This window comes from Trematomus bernacchii, unplaced genomic scaffold, assembly GCF_902827165.1.
Source record: "Trematomus bernacchii unplaced genomic scaffold, fTreBer1.1, whole genome shotgun sequence".
Lineage (NCBI taxonomy): Eukaryota > Metazoa > Chordata > Actinopteri > Perciformes > Nototheniidae > Trematomus > Trematomus bernacchii.
In genome coordinates, this window is record NW_022987668.1 from 3156833 (window position 1) to 3175782 (window position 18950).

General features: G+C 40.9%; 1 protein-coding gene across 3 annotated transcripts in view; it reads left to right on the plus strand.

The window, feature by feature from the left end:
- cdh11 (cadherin 11, type 2, OB-cadherin (osteoblast)) overlaps positions 1-18950 on the plus strand; it is a 109376-nt gene that overhangs the window by 41244 nt on the left and 49182 nt on the right. For all 3 annotated transcript variants that reach the window (XM_034135922.1, XM_034135924.1, XM_034135923.1), the window contains exon 2: positions 9970-10015. The gene's annotated coding sequence lies outside the window, so the exon portion shown is untranslated. The remainder of the gene's footprint in view (positions 1-9969; positions 10016-18950) is intronic.

The window sequence follows — 18950 nt, forward strand, 5'->3', positions numbered from 1 at the left end:
TGTCAATTCTAATGTCTAACACTTAATGTGGAGAAAGAGATGTCCTGTATGGGTTGATTGTGCGTTGATCTGTTGGTAATGCCTCGGGGTTCCGGTGGGCATGTAAACAAATGCATAATGCTGCGCTATACTTTGTGGCCTCATCCGGTTGCATAGCGACGCTTATTGTTTAGGTGTCTTTTAACAAGCAGGTAGTCATATCATTAGCTAGAACTAGCTAGATCTGATCGATATGGACATAAATGCGAGTAAAGTCTAATCTGACAGGAGAGAGAGATCGGCTGCTGCTGACGAGTCGACACGCAGCTCTGCATGATCCCCTGCAGCGGCGAGCAGAGCAAAACACACTTCAGGTTAGAAAATCACACGTAGCTATTTTAATTACCTCTCAAACTACCTAAACTAGTTATAGATATGTTTAGTTTTACTGTCGGGTCACTCATTACTGGATCCGCGAGCTGCATGATACTGACGGGCTGTCAGGAGAAGGAGAGAGCGCTCCGTTTATTATTCCCCGCGTTTTTTGTAAATTACTGTACACTTTTGAATAATGTAGTTAATCTACTATAATTAGTTTGTTTAATGTCGAATCATATCAATTTGTTTTAAAGCTCAATAAATAACAAAGAAGACCTTTAACCGGCACTTATCTAATTTTGTCCGGAAGATTTCAACTTTAACGGACATGTTGACCGGCAAAAAAATATTCTAACGGGAACTCTGGTGTGTGTGTGTGTTTAGAAGGCTGTGTAGTAAAGCAGTTGCCTCACAGTTTTAGATATTGCAGTGATTTATATATGTCTCTCCATCAGCCTTTACCCATGCCAATGAAGAGAAAGTGGTGCAGTGATGACACACTTTTAGTTAGCATCACATGTGCTCCGTTGACAAAAAGCTTTTGGAATATAGCAAAAAAATAAGATCTAAAAACTAACATTTATCATTTTTCAAGTAAAAAGCTAACGTTAGCCTATAAACACATCACAGTCACATGACTTCATGTCAACAGCGCTAAGCTAAAGGCGGCTAATGCTGGACGTGATGCCGTTTAGTTGTCCTATTTAGACACTTATTAGCAACTATTTTGAAGACACAGGAGCTTCAGACACTTATAATGTATGATTCATGACAATTATAAACAATAGCAAAGAATGCATTTCACATTATTTGTGTCGTTCGTACTACTACCAATATGTCTCATTTAGACACTTGTTAGAAACCTCCTTTGTTAAGTCTCACCAGTGGAGTATTTACTCACGTATTTAAAGAGACAAAGAACAACCACAGACCTTGTTTCAGGCATCTAACCCAAAACACATTCAATAAACCATTGACTTTGAGACAAGGGTACAGGAAGTGGTGAAACGCTGACTCATTTACGTGTTTTAGGACTCATTCCTGCACCACTGTGAAGTCTCCTCTTGTAGTTTTCCACCACATTCCTGTAGCAGTGACACAGGATGCAGTTCTCTCTGAAGTTCACACACAGTTTGTTGTGGCGACAGCAGCGGGGAAGAAAGCCGCCCGAGGTGCATCAGAAGCAATCTTAGCAAATGAAAATCACGTTGGTGTACTTCATAATTATTCATATTCCTTCTCAACATAAAAACAAAACCGGAGGGGGGTGGTGTATAACAGGATCAGAATCCAGTTGCATGCCAATAGGGTTTCATCTGTGGTGTATTTGTACTGCAAAAATCAATTAACATCACATAAGAATGACACAAATACTATAACAATGTGCTTTTATTTTCTGATGTAGAGCAATTGGACTTGATGCATACATGGATGTGTTGTCTTGTTTGTGTGCAGACACTAACATCTGAGGCACATATCCTACTAGGACAATAAAGCCTATCTTATCTTATCTGTATACCCCCCTCTCTCCAAATTGGGGTCACCACATTGGCAAGTGCTGCATCCTTAAATTAGTTTTTTTCTTAGAGTCCAAACACGAGTTGGTTTGGTTTTTAGTTTGCTTATCTTATGTCCACAAGGGAGAGGAGAAATTACTCTACAATCCAATTTTGAACACACAATGAATATACAAAAAGCAAATGACTCCCAAGCGGCTAATAAGTGTTTTGGCCGTGTGAACGCTGAGGGTGAAGTTTCAAATTACCTCACTGAGTTTAAAACATGGTCTGCTTTTTGTGAGACATTACCGAAATATTTAAATAAAGGGAAATCAATGTGGCAAATATATTGAGCTACATTTTACAAAAGCGTCGCCAAAGGACAATATTAGATTTTTTTAGATTTGTTTGTAATAGTTACCGGAGACCTATGAATTTAAGATGTCATTGTAAAGACTAGACATTAAAAACAGATTACACTGGCTTCTTATTGGACTTTAATGACACATTATCAACCCTCAGTGTGATTAGTATACAGTAGAAATTAGCTTATGTAACAGCACATTTTGAACCATTAAGGATTAGCAGTTTGCAGACTTGTGTAGCAAGCTATGCTAACACTATACTGTATCCTCTTACATATTTGTATGCAACATATGATACACGTTATAGTGCAGGTTATACTAGGGCCAAATGGTTTTCAGTAAGGATCGTTTGTTCAGAAATAAGAACACGGTTTTAATAAGCAGCTTTAAAGCTCGGAGGATTGGCTTTCAAACTTCTCCAGCAACACGGGGATCTCCATCTTGCCGCAGCTTCTGCTAAGATCAAAATCTGTTGTAAAAGCAGCATCAACGTGAGATTGATGACCTTACAATCATGCCTGCTGTTCCCAGATTCTGCAGATTTAGCAAAGAGGGATGAGGGCTTTCAAGAGAGTGCAGCTTACAACAACAGCGAAAAGAGCATTGACATAACTCAATGTGGTCTAAAATGTGTGTTTGTGTTCCCTGACAATATAGCAGATTTATTAGCCGTCTATCAATTCATATAACGATTACCAATCAAGGAATAGTTTATCCTGCAAACGTGTGGACATCAACATGTTCGCTCATGTCATTGTGCATTTAATATATTTGAGATGTTTGGGAGGGCACAAAGAACTGCCAACTGAACAAGAATACAAATAGAGTACAATCTTAAAGTTACAAGGTATATTTCAATATAAAATTATGCAACCAAATGAAATTTTTCAAGGGTAGGCAGCCCGGTATTGCGAGCCACTTGAGAGGAATAAAATAGATATATCTGACTTCTATCTGTCAGGCTTATCTAACCACATAGAGCTATTTCAGAGCATCTGACACAGGCTTGGCTCATACTTTTTTAGATGAGGAAGCGGAAAAATACTCAGCTGTCTAGAGCAAGTGTTGTAGGAGTATCACGTCTGAGCTCACAGATAGCATAGGGCTATAGTTACCAACCAATCCCCTTTAAAATAACCGGCCGCCACTTGCACCTGCATCTCCTGTAGAGCACTTTATTTCAGACGCAGCAATGAGCCAGAAGGGAGGTGAGAGGAGGAGGAGGAGGAGGAGGAGGAGGAGGAGGAGGAGGAGGCTTGCCTAAAGATACACAATATAAAAGACCAAAAATAAGTGCGTGGTCAGTCCAGTCAGACTGGTGCCAGATTTAGACAGGTGTCATAAACTGCTGACCCATCACATGCTGAAGAGGTCGCCTTTGTTTCCCACCATGCTTGCCAAAGTGAGCGATGCGTGTGTGCAGGTGGGCGTGTGCAGGTACCAGAACACTTCTTGTATACACTCGTACACTGAAATGTGTGTGTGTGTGTGTGTGTGTGTGTTTGAATATGCGTCCATGCACCTGTGAATGCATACTGGCGAATGAATAATACTGACACAGCTGGGATCCACCAGTCCCTGCCAGCCAATACGTGTGTGTGTGTGTGTGTGTGTGTGTGTGTGTGTGTGTGTGTGTGTGTGTGTGTGTGTGTGTGTGTGTGTGTGTGTGTGTGTGTGTGTGTGTGTGTGTGTGTGTGTGTGTGTGTGTGTGTGTGTGTGTCTGCCAGCTGCGCCCACTGTGCTGATCCTCAAAGCCTCTATCACATTCTGCTTGCATCATTTCACCGCAGTCGTACTGAGAGCATCAAACCCATGAACACATGCTCGCTGTTACGAGCACATTCACTCTCACACTCATGCGTATAATGACTTTCTTACATAAACAGCCATCCAGTGACATGAGATATAATGATTACATATCATGGGCGTTTTAAGCTGCTTGCTATGAAACATACAATTGATACATTTGATTTTTCTTTGAGGATATGTTTTAACAGCGAACAGCAGTCACTAGTAATCCCTTAAACATCTCATTTTAAAGAGGTCCTATTATGCTTTTGGGGGGTTTTCCGCTTTCCTGTTGTGTGTTTTATAGGTTTTAGTGCATGTAAATGGTCTGCAAAGGCTAAATTCCCACAGTGCTTGTTTCTCCTGCTTTGTTATCTTAAGGAACATATGGAAATCTCTATGTAACACTTGCACTTCTATTGGCTAGCGCTCCAACACATTGTACGTGATAGGCTAAGGGGCGGGACATCTAAGCGGTTGACCAATCACAAGAGCTGTTGTAAATGTGGGTTTGTGGTAATGTATAAATTGGCACGTATCTGTGATAAGTTATCGAAGTAATGACAGACAATCTGAAATCCTTTAAAACTTTAAAACTAAATTGACAGTGCAGACAAATGAAAAAAATAAAAGGATTAAGCTTAGAAATTACATATAAAGAGAGTCACACATGTGCCACACTTTTGGAAAAATGCCATCATTGCCTGATTTAGTCATTAAGTATTGAAAGCCTGTATAACAAAGGGAATAAAATACCTTTCAGAAATGTCCCGGCTGGCCCTTGGGACCCTAAATCTCAGCCGCTCGATCTCAAAATGATTATTTTCAACTATCAGATGGCGCCCATTCAACTGCTGTGGTCAGTTAGTGCTGCAGAGGAGAGGGGTTATATTTCAGGACAGTGCTAAATGACAAACAGCACCCAATAACCCTCCATTATTGTCAGGAAGGTCTGCAGTGGTCTTAATGCGTTTTAAACTCCGGGTCAAGAATGACTTCAGGGCCTCGGATGCGGCCAAGTTTCCTCGAGAAAAAGGTCAAAGTTATACTGCCCTGTAAAGCCGAGAGCAGAGGCTGTGAGAGGAGGAAAAACTGGCTTCAAACTTTATCTCCAGTCCAGACTAACTTGAAATTGCTGTTTGCTTTTATAGCTCTGCATAACATGAGGCGTTCTCTCCCGCTTTTGTGTTCAATGCTGAGCCTCCAATTGGCTGCTATCACGGGATAAATCCCAACATCTTGATTTAGAAACTATGAAACACCAGATTGTAATCCCAGAGAGTGTAATGTGTTTGGATAGAGCTCAGCTAGAGGACTCTAATCAGAATAATTATTCTGGTGTGGCTCCAGCTTCAGGCCTTTTAGCTAATGACAGACGCAACACTAATGGCTGCATTTCAAGCTGTCTATTTGCATGTGTGCATGGCGTGTGTGTGTGTGTGTTTGAGAAAGTCGGCATGCTTACAGCGCTTGCAAACTGATACGAAAATCCCTCCAAAAAAAGACAGATTTCTGGTTAGCTGTGAGATGATGATTATCCTTAAATGGCTTATTTTTCTAGCAGCTGCAGCATAAATCATTTCATACCTGCTTTTTGTCTTTTGTTGCACAGAGGAGGACTCTTACATCACGCTGAGTGTTAAGTGCTGCTGTTTGGCCTCTTGTTGTGCAGTGCAACAGAGAATAATATAGCGGGGATGTGCAGTGCTTAAAATCTATAGATCCACATGATAACAGTCTACCATTAGGGATGCACTCTGCAGCCAAAACAACAATATGTTCATGACTGGAGTGTTTCCATACATCATGACGTCTTTCAAACACCTGTATGTTGATTGTTATTTATTGCAGGAACAAAGCATGAGACGTAGGCTTCTCACATTGAGGGAATCACTCTTTAGATATGAATGCAATTCATCAAAACACAAATCAATACCCAATATGATCACTCTCTGGAAGCCGTGCATCTGAATGCAACACAGTTGTTTGCAGCCGACTCCCAATCGATAGGCCTTTATTCATGCACTGCATATCTCAGACAGTGTGTTACAGTATTGACAGTGTTGTCTCGGGGAATCTTGCAACACCACAACACGGTGAAATCCATTTTCCCCTCACATAACGAGCTGTCATTTTCTGCTTGGAATGAGCTCAATCGTCGGTGAGAGCGATAGCACAATAGTGATTGGTTTGATTCCACTGTGACATTGCTCTTATTACACAATACTGATTACTGCAGGGCTTTCAAACTGTACTGTGTACGCACGTGTTGCTTTGGATCAAACACATGTATTCCTTTTTTAACAAGGTGACAGGAGTCTCTGCATACAAAGCAGGCTGATCTGATACATGATAACAGTGATAGCATGATAGGTGTCTTACTAACGCTGAATAATTATTGGTTTTAAAGGTGTTTTTGGCAGCTGGGCGTTGACGGGACATCACTCTCCTGCTGTTACTTTCTTGAAATGCAAAAGAGTGAAACCATTCTTTTTAATTAATATGATATTTTATGGGAACAGGTGAGGAAAAAACACTGGGAGAGAAACGCCATCTGGAGGGAACACAGGGATTTTAGCCTCTGCAGACCATTTACATGCACCATCCATCCATACATCTTCTCCCGCTTATCCGTGGTCGGGTCGCGGGGGTAGCAGTTCCAGCAGAGAGCCCCAAACGTTCCTTTCCCCACATCAACCAGCTCTGACTGGGGGATCCCGAGGCGCTCCCAGGCCAGCGAAGAGATATAATCCCTCCACCTGGTCCTAGGTCTACCCCTCGGTCTCTTCCCAGCTTGACGTGCCTGGAACACGTCCCTAGGGAGGCGCCCAGGTGGCATCCTTACTAGGTGCCCGAACCACCTCAACTGGCTCCGTTCGACACATTTACATGCACTAAAACCTATATTACACAACACAGGAAAGGGAAAACCCCAGAGCATACTGTAATAGAGCCTCTGAAGTGAATTGCTTTCATTTGTGTCGTCGATCACGCAGCACTTAAGAAGGCACTGAGGTTATTAGAAAGTATAAAAGTGATAGACGTCTTTGTAGCTGTAAAACTCTGTTTCACTAGTTGTTGCTTTGAAATCCATTTAACACAGACACACGACCTCTCTAACAAAAGTATTTTCCACCAAAGCCACTAAGGGCTGATCTTTAGTCCTTAATCAAAACGGAGGGAAGGTTAATTATGACAGTGTCGCTCCTCGGAGCTGTTTGATCTCTCCCTGCACATTCATTAAGACGTGGGTAAAAGAAATGTGGCACGGTGGATAAAGGCAGTCTTTGGCCTTTTGATATTTAGCCATTACAGCAATAAAACATCTCTCTCTATCCTCATCTCTTCACTCATGCACCATCACACCCACATAATGACTGGATGGAGGAGAACTTTAAGAAAAAGGTTGCTTTACTCAGTTTGTTTTAGCCTTGTTCACCCGCTGGGCTTCTCACTGATGGAGGCGAGAGCTTTGACTCGGCCAGATAACAATGGGGGTGCAATGGAACATTTTAAAGGTTTTCAAAAACATCTGTGATCAATTGTAATCGTCCTCCGTTCAATCAGTGCTGCTCCAAACACTTAGTCATGTCAAACTTCTGAATGTAAACTCATTTTGGGGCATTTTCTCCATCACACATTCACCAGTACAGTGGTGCAGGGATGACATATTTTCTATTGCCGACCTGGAAGTTAGCATCAAAGAGTTTCCTCCAAAAATAGTCAATGGGATTTTTCAATTGGTTTTGGAGTATTGCAGAAAACAAGATCTGTGGCAAACAAACGTTTCTGATATTTACAGGTTTTGTTCAGCAGGAAATCTTCACATATTAACACCACCTTTTGTTTTTTGAAGAAAAAAGCTAACGTTAGGCTATAACTGAACTACTGCACGGTCACATGACTTCACGTCACCACCGCTAAGCTAAAGGTGGCTAACATTGGGCTATTAAGGAACTACAGCACGGTCACATGACTTCACATCACCACCGCTAAGCTAAAGGCGGCTAATGTTGGGCTATAAAGGAACTACAGCTCGGTCACATGACTTCACATCACCACCGCTAAGCTAAAGGTGGCTAATGTTGGGCTATAAAGGAACTACAGCACGGTCACATGACTTCACGTCACCACCGCTAAGCTAAAGGCGGCTAATGTTGGGCTATAAAGGAACTACAGCACGGTCACATGACTTCAAGTCACCACCGCTAAGCTAAAGGAGGCTAATGTTGGGCTATAAAGGAACTACAGCACGGTCACATGACTTCAAGTCACCACCGCTAAGCTAAAGGAGGCTAATGTTGGGCTATAAAGGAACTACAGCACGGTCACATGACTTCACATCACCACCGCTAAGCTAAAGGTGGCTAACGTTGGGCTATAAAGGAACTACAGCACGGTCACAGTCACCACCGCTAAGCTAATTGTAGCTAATGTTTGGCGTGATGATGTTCAGTCGTCATATTTAGACACTTGTTTGCAACTATTTTTAAGACACAGTGGCTTCAGACACTTATAATATCCTGATTTATGAAAATAATAAACAATAACAAAGAACGCATGTCACATTATTTGTGCTGTTGGGTTTCAATTGGTTTTTTACTACTACTACTACTACTACTACTACTACTACTACTACTACTACTACTACTACTACTACTACTACTACTACTACTACTACTACTACTACTACTACTACTACTACTACTACTACTACTACTACTACTACTACTACTACTACTACTACTACTACTACTACTACCACCACTACTACTACTACTACTAGATGGATAAATAGATATATACTTTATTAATCAAAATTTGGGAAATTCTTATGTAGAGATTACCAGTATCATTAGTCATGCCATGGAGTACTAAACAATTAAACACCACTGGCTCAATAAGGGGTGTCACATAATGCAAAAGATTTACTGTTTTAATTAGTTTCTGGACAGAAATGCTGTACTGGCAAATGTAAAATCAGTAAATCATACTTATGATGCAAACATTTAACTTTTGCGTTCATTAAAAAAAGATGACATCACACCAGTATTGCTCTTCAAAACTGAAAGCAATACCTCATAGCAACATTTAATATTTATAGCAACATTTATATTTCAAGCGCACCCCCGCAGTGTGAACAGGAAAATGAAATGAAGAATCAGGGCCGAATTTGACAAAACCAACGGGCCTCTTGAATACATAATGTCAAAGACTTTCAGCCAATCGTAAGGAATCAGGTGTGCATTGTAATGAATCAGGACAGCAACCGTTAATCTGTGAGTTTGTGTTTGTGTTGAAAAAGTGTATTCCTCACTTTGCATCCGGCTCTGTGGTGAAAGCCTTAACGAGCACTGAGTCGCTGCACAACCAGGAAGTGACTCTGTGAATTCAGAGTAGTCAACACATGAATTAAATATACTATATTTCTTATATTCCTCGCTTCCCTCATGCATTGCTTCAGTGCAGTTGTTTGGGAATAAGAAAGTGGAATGCAATACATTTAAATACTGTTTGAAAATCCACAAATCTCTGCAGGATTTCCGCCTGCTGCGTCTTTGTTGATGTTGCTTTCCTTTAATGGCATGGAAACTGTTTTGAAACTTGCAAAGTCATTGTGGAGAGCTTAAGGAAGGCGGATTAGAGAGAGAGTCTGACGGCTTCACATATGGAGGTTGAAAGAGATGTGTTTGTTTAAATGTGCATTAGAAACCATTTTGTTATTACATTTGTGTCCTTCTCCTGAAATGTCCCGCTATAAACGAGCCACATGTGTTCCTCTCACTCCGTGCCCTGCATCATAATCACATGAACATAATGAGATATGCAGTACATTCAATTACCTCATATCTAATTACATCATAATCACTTCATACACAATGTCTTTGAACCCTTTTCCTCTTCAATAAATGCTATTTCTTACATGTGATTAACTGAATGCCCTCTCTTCTTTCCCTCAGATCTGTGTCGCCGTGCAGAGAAAACCCTCAACGTAATGAGCTAAAGGTGCGTTCTGACATTTCTTGTGTGTGTATGTGTATGTGTATGTGTATGTGTATGTGTGTGTGTGTGTGTGTGTGTGTGTGTGTGTGTGTCCTAGAATTACTATACTTGTGGGGACCTAAATCTGTTTACACAGTCACGTGTGGGGACTGGCTTCCCTTATGGGGACATAATGGAGGTCCCCATAAGGGGAATCATTAATTTTAGGGTGAAGACTTGGTTAGGGTTAGGCATGTGTTGGTTATGGTTAAGGTTAGGATAAGTCTCCAGGAAATGCATGTAAGTCAATATAATGTCCCTTGAAGTGATGTATACATGGTATGTGTGTGTGTGTGTATGTGTGTATGTGTGTATGTGTGTATGTGTGTGTGTGTGTGTGTGTGTGTGTGTGTGTGTGTGTGTGTGTGTGTGTGTGTGTGTGTGTGTGTGTGTTTAATCAAAAGGCTTGTGAATTGGCATCGACACATCAGGCCCCACTTGCCTGTTTAGCATTCTGTTTAACTGGCTCCCTGTTTCAGAGAGGGATGGTGAGAGCACACAGAGAGCTTTATCTGCAACCCTTTCATTCAGCCTTTCATCCATTATTATTATATTGGTGAGTTTTGTTTCCCTTCCCATCGTTGCCTCTGTTTCTCCAAGCAATGATCTCTGTCCTTCATGCTTAATAGGAATGTATTCTGAATTGTTTAGCTTGTATTTGCCTACAGCAGCTTGTTAGAGAGGACTTGTTCAAATGCATATTTAATATGATCTCATGCCTGAAAATGCGGCTCACAATGCATTCGCCCTCTGGGCACGGGTTCCCAAAGTCACCGTATCGTGCACCTCACATCTCACATACTAAGCATTATTTCATTCGACTGAAAAGTTGAATAGATTAAAGGCAGATCTAATCGATCCTGAGTGTGCTTATCAGTGGCTGGCAGGCTGACGAGCCGATTTCAGAAGAGCATATTCTAATCCTTCAACTGCGGGCAGGAAACTGGAAAAAGACAAATAGGTAGAAAGACTTTGAGACAGTAGGTCAGGCAGGAACCACAGAAGAAGAAGAAAATCTAATCTTTGAATATTTTAAGTCTGACAGAAACGTGAATACCTCGATTAAGGATACCACCAAGGATACAAAAACTACTCATGATCATGCATGTGCAAAAAAAGTCTAGTTCATGATTTACTAGTGATTAATATACTGTAATGTGACTTGCAATGGCAGTTTACATTCAGTGTGTTGTCATCGTTCAATGTCTTTACAACAGGCTTGGATCAATATGTTTTTTATTTATAGAAGGCCACAATTCACGTCATTAAAAGGGCCCAACTATGCAGATTGTATTTGTATTTCGTGCTTCTATTCTACACTAAAACCTATAACACATTACAGGAAAGGGAAAACCCCAAAAAGCATCATACGGCCTCTTTAAAGAGCCAGGAAATCAGCTGTTATGGAAACACTGACTGTATTTGCTGACAGTTATGTCCACATTTAGAGATATGATCATTATGACCATATCATCCACTGTGAGAGAGTCAAATATTGTCTTTTAAAACTGAAATTAGTCGGACATAATTGAAGACTAAACCTTTTTCAACCATCTGGTTTCGTCTGGATAATATGTATTGTGTGCCGGTGTCCTCATTGACGTCAATAGATCCCGCCGGTAACTTATCATGATCCCTGCGTTCAAAGGGTTTAGCTATGCTGCGTCCTGATTGGATGTTTAGACTTTTGACCTCGAATCCGGCATCTAAGCTCACATCCCATAAAAGCAGCAATTCATCCGCATGACCTCTTCTGTCACGGTGACACTCAGTGGCAGGCAAACTGACAATGATGTTCTGTGTGTGTGTGTGTGGTTGTGTGTGTTTCTTGGATTTGTAGAAAAAGAGATAGAGAAGGGACAAAAAGTGCTTATCTGAACCAGTCTCAGGTCACATTATCCCCGTCTCTCCCCCTCTCTTTCTCAGATTAGTGTCTCCTGTTGGCACATGGCTGCTGAAAGAAAGCAACAGATTTATAGTTGTGTGTGTGTGTGTGTGTGTGTGTGTGTGTGTGTGTGTGTGTGTGTGTGTGTGTGTGTGTGTGTGTGTGTGTGTGTGTGTGTGTGTGTGTGTGTGTGTGTGTGTGTGTGTGTTCACGTGAATGCATTGTGCAGCTCGGGGCTATGTTTCTCAGTTATTTCAGTTCTACACCAGTTTGCCACAGCAGGGGGACATTAAGAGGAGCATCCATTCTCTCGCAGCCTGTTGTGTTTCCATGATATGGGGAGATAGTTTCTAAATTACGCTCTATTCCAGTTTACAAGCAGTGATGCAGAGTTCTTTACTTCAGCTAAAAGCTTTAATACGGAGGCCCCAAAACATTTCCATTGGGAGAAACAAGCTGCTGTTTCAAAAACAACACAAATAGAAAAACACTAATGTGCCAAAACACATGCAAATGAAGAAACACCTGCCACAACTTGATGAAACATTAGCAGCGTTAAGAAGACATTCACCAACTTAACGAAACAAGCGTAGGGGTTACGCAAAGCGCTGCACAAATGAAACGTTGGAAATACAAAACTGCAGGTAAATAGAAAGGTGCAAGAAGATCAATACACAACAAAAATGGGGACACTAAAAAGTGATGCACACACAGGACGGGGACCATAGCGCTTGTTGACTTTAGGGTCTAACTAACCTAGTCATTCATCCGATAACATTGTAAAAAATTAGCTGATAAAAGTTACATTTTAGGTTGTTTTACAAAGTTGGCCAACGCTATAATCCATCAATATCAACAACTGCTCCAATCCCAGCTGTGTGCATCACGTTTTAGTGACTGTTCTTGATGCATGGTAAATAAATACTGCTGGGGATAGTGGTGGTCTAATGGATAGTGAGGTGGGCTGAAGATCGCAAGGTTGTGAGTTCAAATCCCGCCAGGAACACCACCACTAGTGTGCCCTTGAGTAAGGCACTTAGTCCTTAGTTACTCCAGGGAGAATGTCCCTGTAATTGGTAATTGTAAGTCGATTTGGATAAAAGCGTCAGCTAAATGAAATGTAATGTATATATTTTGAAGCGGCAGAGCTGCACACATGTGCAACAACGCCTGGTTCAGGGTCCAGTTCTCACACTAGTTGTGGCAAAATGTCAAGAATTACTCGGAGATATAGCAACTGATTTCACATGTTTCTGCTACATTACTGCTCTTGGCTCTGTTTGCATGGACACAACGTATCCAGTGCATTCATGTCGTGTTTACAGCAGCATCATTACAGATTGTGTGAAGCTGCAGTGTAACGATTCCAAAAGGAGATTTGGAAGTGAGAATCCCCCTGAAACGGCAGTGAGCTCCTGCCAAAGGTTTATACCAAAAAAACATCAAAAAGCCTGTTTTCTGATGTGCTAATGATCCAATTGACTGTGTATGAAAGACACTTGTGCTTTAGAAAAGTGGGTCGATCAGGTCAGGATTGCACCACTCGGCATTCGTGCTTTATTCATTGTGCATTTGTGGGCAAATGTTCCAAGGCTGGAGCACAATGTAATCTGGCAGAGGATGTGATTTAGTTTATTAATTATGCATTGATCGTGTGGCCACTTAAGAACGAGAAAAACTGGATTTCTACACGCGTAATGGTATTAGCTCAGATAGCAGAGGCATGGTTGCATTATAAAGAAATCAGCTCTTTGAAGGGAACTCTTTAAATATTGTCTTTTAAAAGGAAACGCGTTAAAGTTCAAGCTTTGTTTAATGTCACGGTTGGAAATTATTTCCTCAACACACAGAAACATGTCGGACATTTGCAAAACATGAGAAACTCGGGTAATTGTTAACAAGTAGGCAGTATGTACAGTAATGTAACATCAGTGGAGGGTGCAACATAAGCCCCTTTTCGAGTGTGAAAAGCAGGAAATGCTGTTAAAAGTCGTTAAACTATCAGGCTCATATATCTTTGAAAATGTGACACTGATGGGTGTCTGGGAGGAGAGATAAGGAGCAGGAATTAGGGAGGAGAGGATTCCTTTTCCATGGATTTACACAAACACACACACACTGGGTTTTAATGCCCTCTACCAGTATTGATTACCCAGCAGCCTGACTGATTGAGAGCTAGATATAAAAAAGCACACATCAATAAAATAACCTGCAGAGACTGTTAAAGACACTGCCCCTTCCCACCCACAAAACACACTGGATTCATTTTGTCCAGAGGTTCAATGAGATGCAGCTGTAACAGTTTTGGGATGCCAGGTCTGTAGCAAACCCCCAAACTACTTCCTTTTTTGAGTTGTTTTTGGGGGGATAGTGGGCGTTTCTCAATGTCGAGTAAAGCTGCTCCAGAGCCACTATTTCAAGCATACTACGTCATCGAGTGCCGCCGAAGTACTGTTCCAATCTCCAGCATACTTGGAATTCTACCGAGCCCGGCGTACTTCGTAGCGAGAAATATCGAGGCTGCACATGTGTAGACTCCGCGGTCTTAAAATTCCCACAATGCTTTGCGCACGGACCAATTTCCCCAAATCTGTGGCGTAAAATGTAATGCGGGGCCTCTCATATGACGCACACCTGCACACTTGCTCGCCTGTTCCACTCTTCGTTTTCCGAATGCCAGGAAGTATTCTTGCCTCGCTTCTGAAGCAAGATGCTCGGCAGACATGTGCTACCAAGCAAGCGTACTCGACATTGAGAAACACCATATAGTAAATCAATTCACCAGATTCAGCAGATTAAAGCTCACTCAAACCATTTGGAAAAACAACCTCACAGTCTGCTTACTTACTTTTTTCAGCTAATTTACCTTTAACACATGCAGTCAAGGTGCAAGAAAACTAAGTAAGTTGAAGCAAGAGGGCAGAACTTGTTTATACATTTTTTTTAAATCCTTCCTGTGAGAGCTAATTAGATTAGATTCAGCTTTATTGTCATTGCACGTAGTACAACGAAATGCAGATTGCATCCAACAGGAAGTGCAAAAAGAGTAGATAAACGCCATGAGCTTACAGTATATTTCCCATATTGATTACAGTATCAAAGTTGATTGCAAATGTGAGGCAAGGTACAGATGATTAATACATATTTACAGACAAGGTGCAAAGTTGAGAAGCATACATGGATAAAATTGCAGGGCATACATTTACTTAACTGTAACCAGACCATGAAAGTGTGTATTTTCTGTTCAAGAAATATATTATTGGTTAACTGAACTAATGAAAGTCAATATTAGAATTCTGCCAGTCAAATATTCCTAAACTTTGATTTGTTGATGGGCAAAAACTCATAAAAAATAATACATTGGTCACTGAACTAATGAAAGTCAATATTAGAATTCTGTGAATTCATTGGTCGATGAGTTATGGTTATAATTGGTCGGTCCATTACTGAATTAAACGCGTTCGCTTGCTTTAACTTATCTGTCTTTCAGATATCGGAGAATTGTGTTAGTGTCGCTGTTTGTGTACTTGTGTGTACGTTCTTGAGGCTAATGATTAACTGTTGATTGTGGGACCACTTAAAAATGACAAAAAGTCTCATTTTTTAACCACAGACAGGCGTTAGCAGCTGGTGATGATGACATATGAGGCCACATATCAGCGTGTTTGAAACATCACTTGTGTAGGATCAGTGGAGGATAACAGACACATGTCACTACAAAAACTCTAAATCTTGCCAAGTATATGTGTCTAATATCTAGTCAGAATATATCCCTACACCTGATATAAGACATACTAACTTCAGAAGTAACACTGCAGTGAGATATCGGGTCTTGTTTTTAGACAATGCATCATCTTGTTAAGTCAAAAAATCTTATTTTGAGTCGTATCTCAGATGAAACACGTATCTTTTTACGTATTTATTAGAAATCACCAACTCACATCAGAAAACAGAAAACTTTTGAGCATTTGCGGTTTATATTGTAACGCAACATTTCCTGATTCTGGTCAAATATAGTTCAAAATGAGTTCTCCAGCTAATTACAAGATCTGATTTATCTGAATATCCCTTCTTATTTCAAGAGATCTTACCAAGCTAATATTCACTTGTTCGATTGGCAGATGTTTGTACTTATTTCAAGTGAAAACAGCTTGTTTTCAATATTGTTTAACTTATTTTTGGAGCAGCATTTTTTCCAGTGTGGACACAAACTGCAACTTTGATGCATCTTTCGTTATCTTTTTTAGTATTTGCAGTGTGGTTTAGGCTTACTCCTGAGTAAGAGCATCAGCTTAAAGGTGGGGTAGGTAATTCACTTCAGAAACATTTTTTGTTATATTCCATGGAATGCTCTTAACATCCCGATAGCAATGAATATATTAAATGCTTTGACAATAAATACATTAAATAAATGTCATCTGTGGAAGCCGTGGCGCTGTAAAAAGCACGACCAATCATCTGAGCCGGCCCTGCTAAAATAACTGGATGGCCTACCTGCCTGTCAGCCTTCCATCTCGTGCACAAACTTATCTCGTGCCCTCATTGGTCATGTGCGCGTTCGTGTGTGTTGGAGGAGGGGCTCTGTAAGGAAGTCTGAAGGAAGGGGCAGATCTTTTTCGGTTGTGTATTTTCAAATTCTAGCGCACTCGAGCTGGTTTCTCCATTCTTACCTACCCTACCCTTAATGTGCAGAAATGAGTGAGAGGTACAAAGCAGCTAAAGATGTCAACTGCACATGAAATTAGAAAAGGTTTTTTTGTATTCCTCCTCTGGATGTTGAAGTGGTCTCTAAGTGAGCAATATTGAAACTATTGTGTGGATTGACGCGCTTAGAAAGTGAAATAATTGCAGTCTCATTGTATTAAATGTCTAGCAATTTGAAGTCCTCCCTCTGACAGAGCTAACACCGGTAATACATTAAAACTTTCAATTGAATTTTACTGACATTTTCTGCCGTGTTTGTGCCTTAAACACCTCCAGAAATTGGCAGATTGAAATGGGAGCTGAAATAATGTAATACCCAGTAATGTTGGAATTAAACCCTCGTAAACACAGGTATATGATATTTGGAAAGTAGGATTAAGTAGGATAAGAAAGGCAACACTGGACATTCTAGTATCTTTCTTGCCTAAACATGCTCAGTTCTGTCCACAATGTCCAATTTAGGGGGATTGGAAGTATTTATTTTTGTAAAAATATGTCCTAGATATCTACTGATCGGAGCTTTGGGAACAGTTTGAGATGAGATCAGGCGATGTTTAATTTGAGGGCTTAAGGGGATGCTATATCAGGAGAAAATGGCATTTTAGAAACGGAGGGAAATTGCTTTTTTTGGGGGGGGGCTCAATAGATGCAAGATATGGAGTTATCCTCCAATATGAGATTACAGGCTTGGCTTCATCGACCAAGCCTAAAGTCACAAAGCCACCTGCACCAGAGAAACAAAGTGACCCAAATGATCAGTATATTGCTTTAAATAGAGATAAACCATTGCAGGTGGATCAAATTGTACGGATGGAAAGAGCAATCTTTTTCCTCACAGATTGTTAAAGATCCCTTTATCCTTGTGTATTGGCCTTATTCATTTTAATCATGCTCTGCTCTGCGTTGGCCTTTATCCGTCGCGCTGTGCTCTGAATTTCTATTCACATCTCTGTTTCGTCTCGTTTCTTTGCCCTGTTCTGGCATGTCATTGCTGGATTTCGTGCCGTTGTTCTGTCTATACATTTCAATCTGTTTCATGTGCACAGATCAGAATGTAAATATCCCATAAGCACCATCACACAGCAGTCAGCAATGCCCGAGCAACAAGAGGATGAAGAGGGGGAAAGAATGTGCAGATAAATGTGTTTGCGGTGAGATTACCGTGCATCGTAAAGCCTGCGAGGAATCAGAGCGGGATGGAGGAGAGAGGGAGGAGACGGAGATTCAGGGAGTTCAACGGGAGAAGGACATGAAGAGGGGAGGAAGGCGAGATGCAAATATGTTTATGGTGGATAAATGAGCAGAAAAACAGAAGGACATGATGAGAGGGAGGCACAGAATCAGGAGAGGATGTCAGAAGTCAGAAGTACTGAAATACAGAGAGATAGAAAACAACTGTAAGCCCCTGAGGATTAACTATATGGGGAAGAATGGGAAAAGGAGGATCTCCACCTCCTATCCTCTCAGCCTCCATTTGATACCTCTCCCTCTCTTTCAGTCTCATATTCTAATATCTCCAGTCTCTATTCATCATGTTGGAACAGAGTCGCTGAGCTCGCTAAAGCATGAACACACATGGCTAACCTAGCTGGACACAAATCCCTCTCTGTTGGGTTTTATTTCTTCCTCTCCTCTCCCACTGCTTCTAATTCTAGTAGATCTCTTCATTTCTCTGTCATTACCGTCCATTGTGTTCTCCCTCATTATTCCCCACTTGTTTGTGGTGCAGTTGAAAGCAGCGTAAACTCTTATTACCTGCTTTTCTTCTCCATCTGTGGTGGTTTGGCAGCTATGCAAACGTAGCACGGGGGCCAATAACACACTGCTGTTGTGGTCGGTTTAACGAGATTTGCTAATAAGATGAACGGGGCTTCCTGCTGATCAGTTAATGGTGCGTTCACTGGTCCTCCGCAGTGTAGTGATTCACAGTTTAAACATTGAAAACGGTGGATTGAAGGGCGAGTTAATTGCTTACGTAATGTCGGTTGAACAGTCATTTAGTTAGAGTGCAGACATTTTGTGGTAAAACAACTCATTCAACTGTGTTTTTAATTAAGAAAATGTCATGGTTTTGATTTTATTTAAAGGAATTGGATTGGATCTACATGTTTTTACGTCTTACTGTAAAAGTGAGGTGATAGGGTAAGTAATTGTTATTATCTTGACCCTACTACTCCTACCATTGCCTATAATAGGAGTTTTTAATACCTACACAGTAACGGAAACAAAGATACAGTGTTTTTCCAGGTGTGTTTCCTGTGGCTTTCGTTAGTTTGCGTAAGCTTCAGTGTCAGAGTTTCAGCTTAGCTT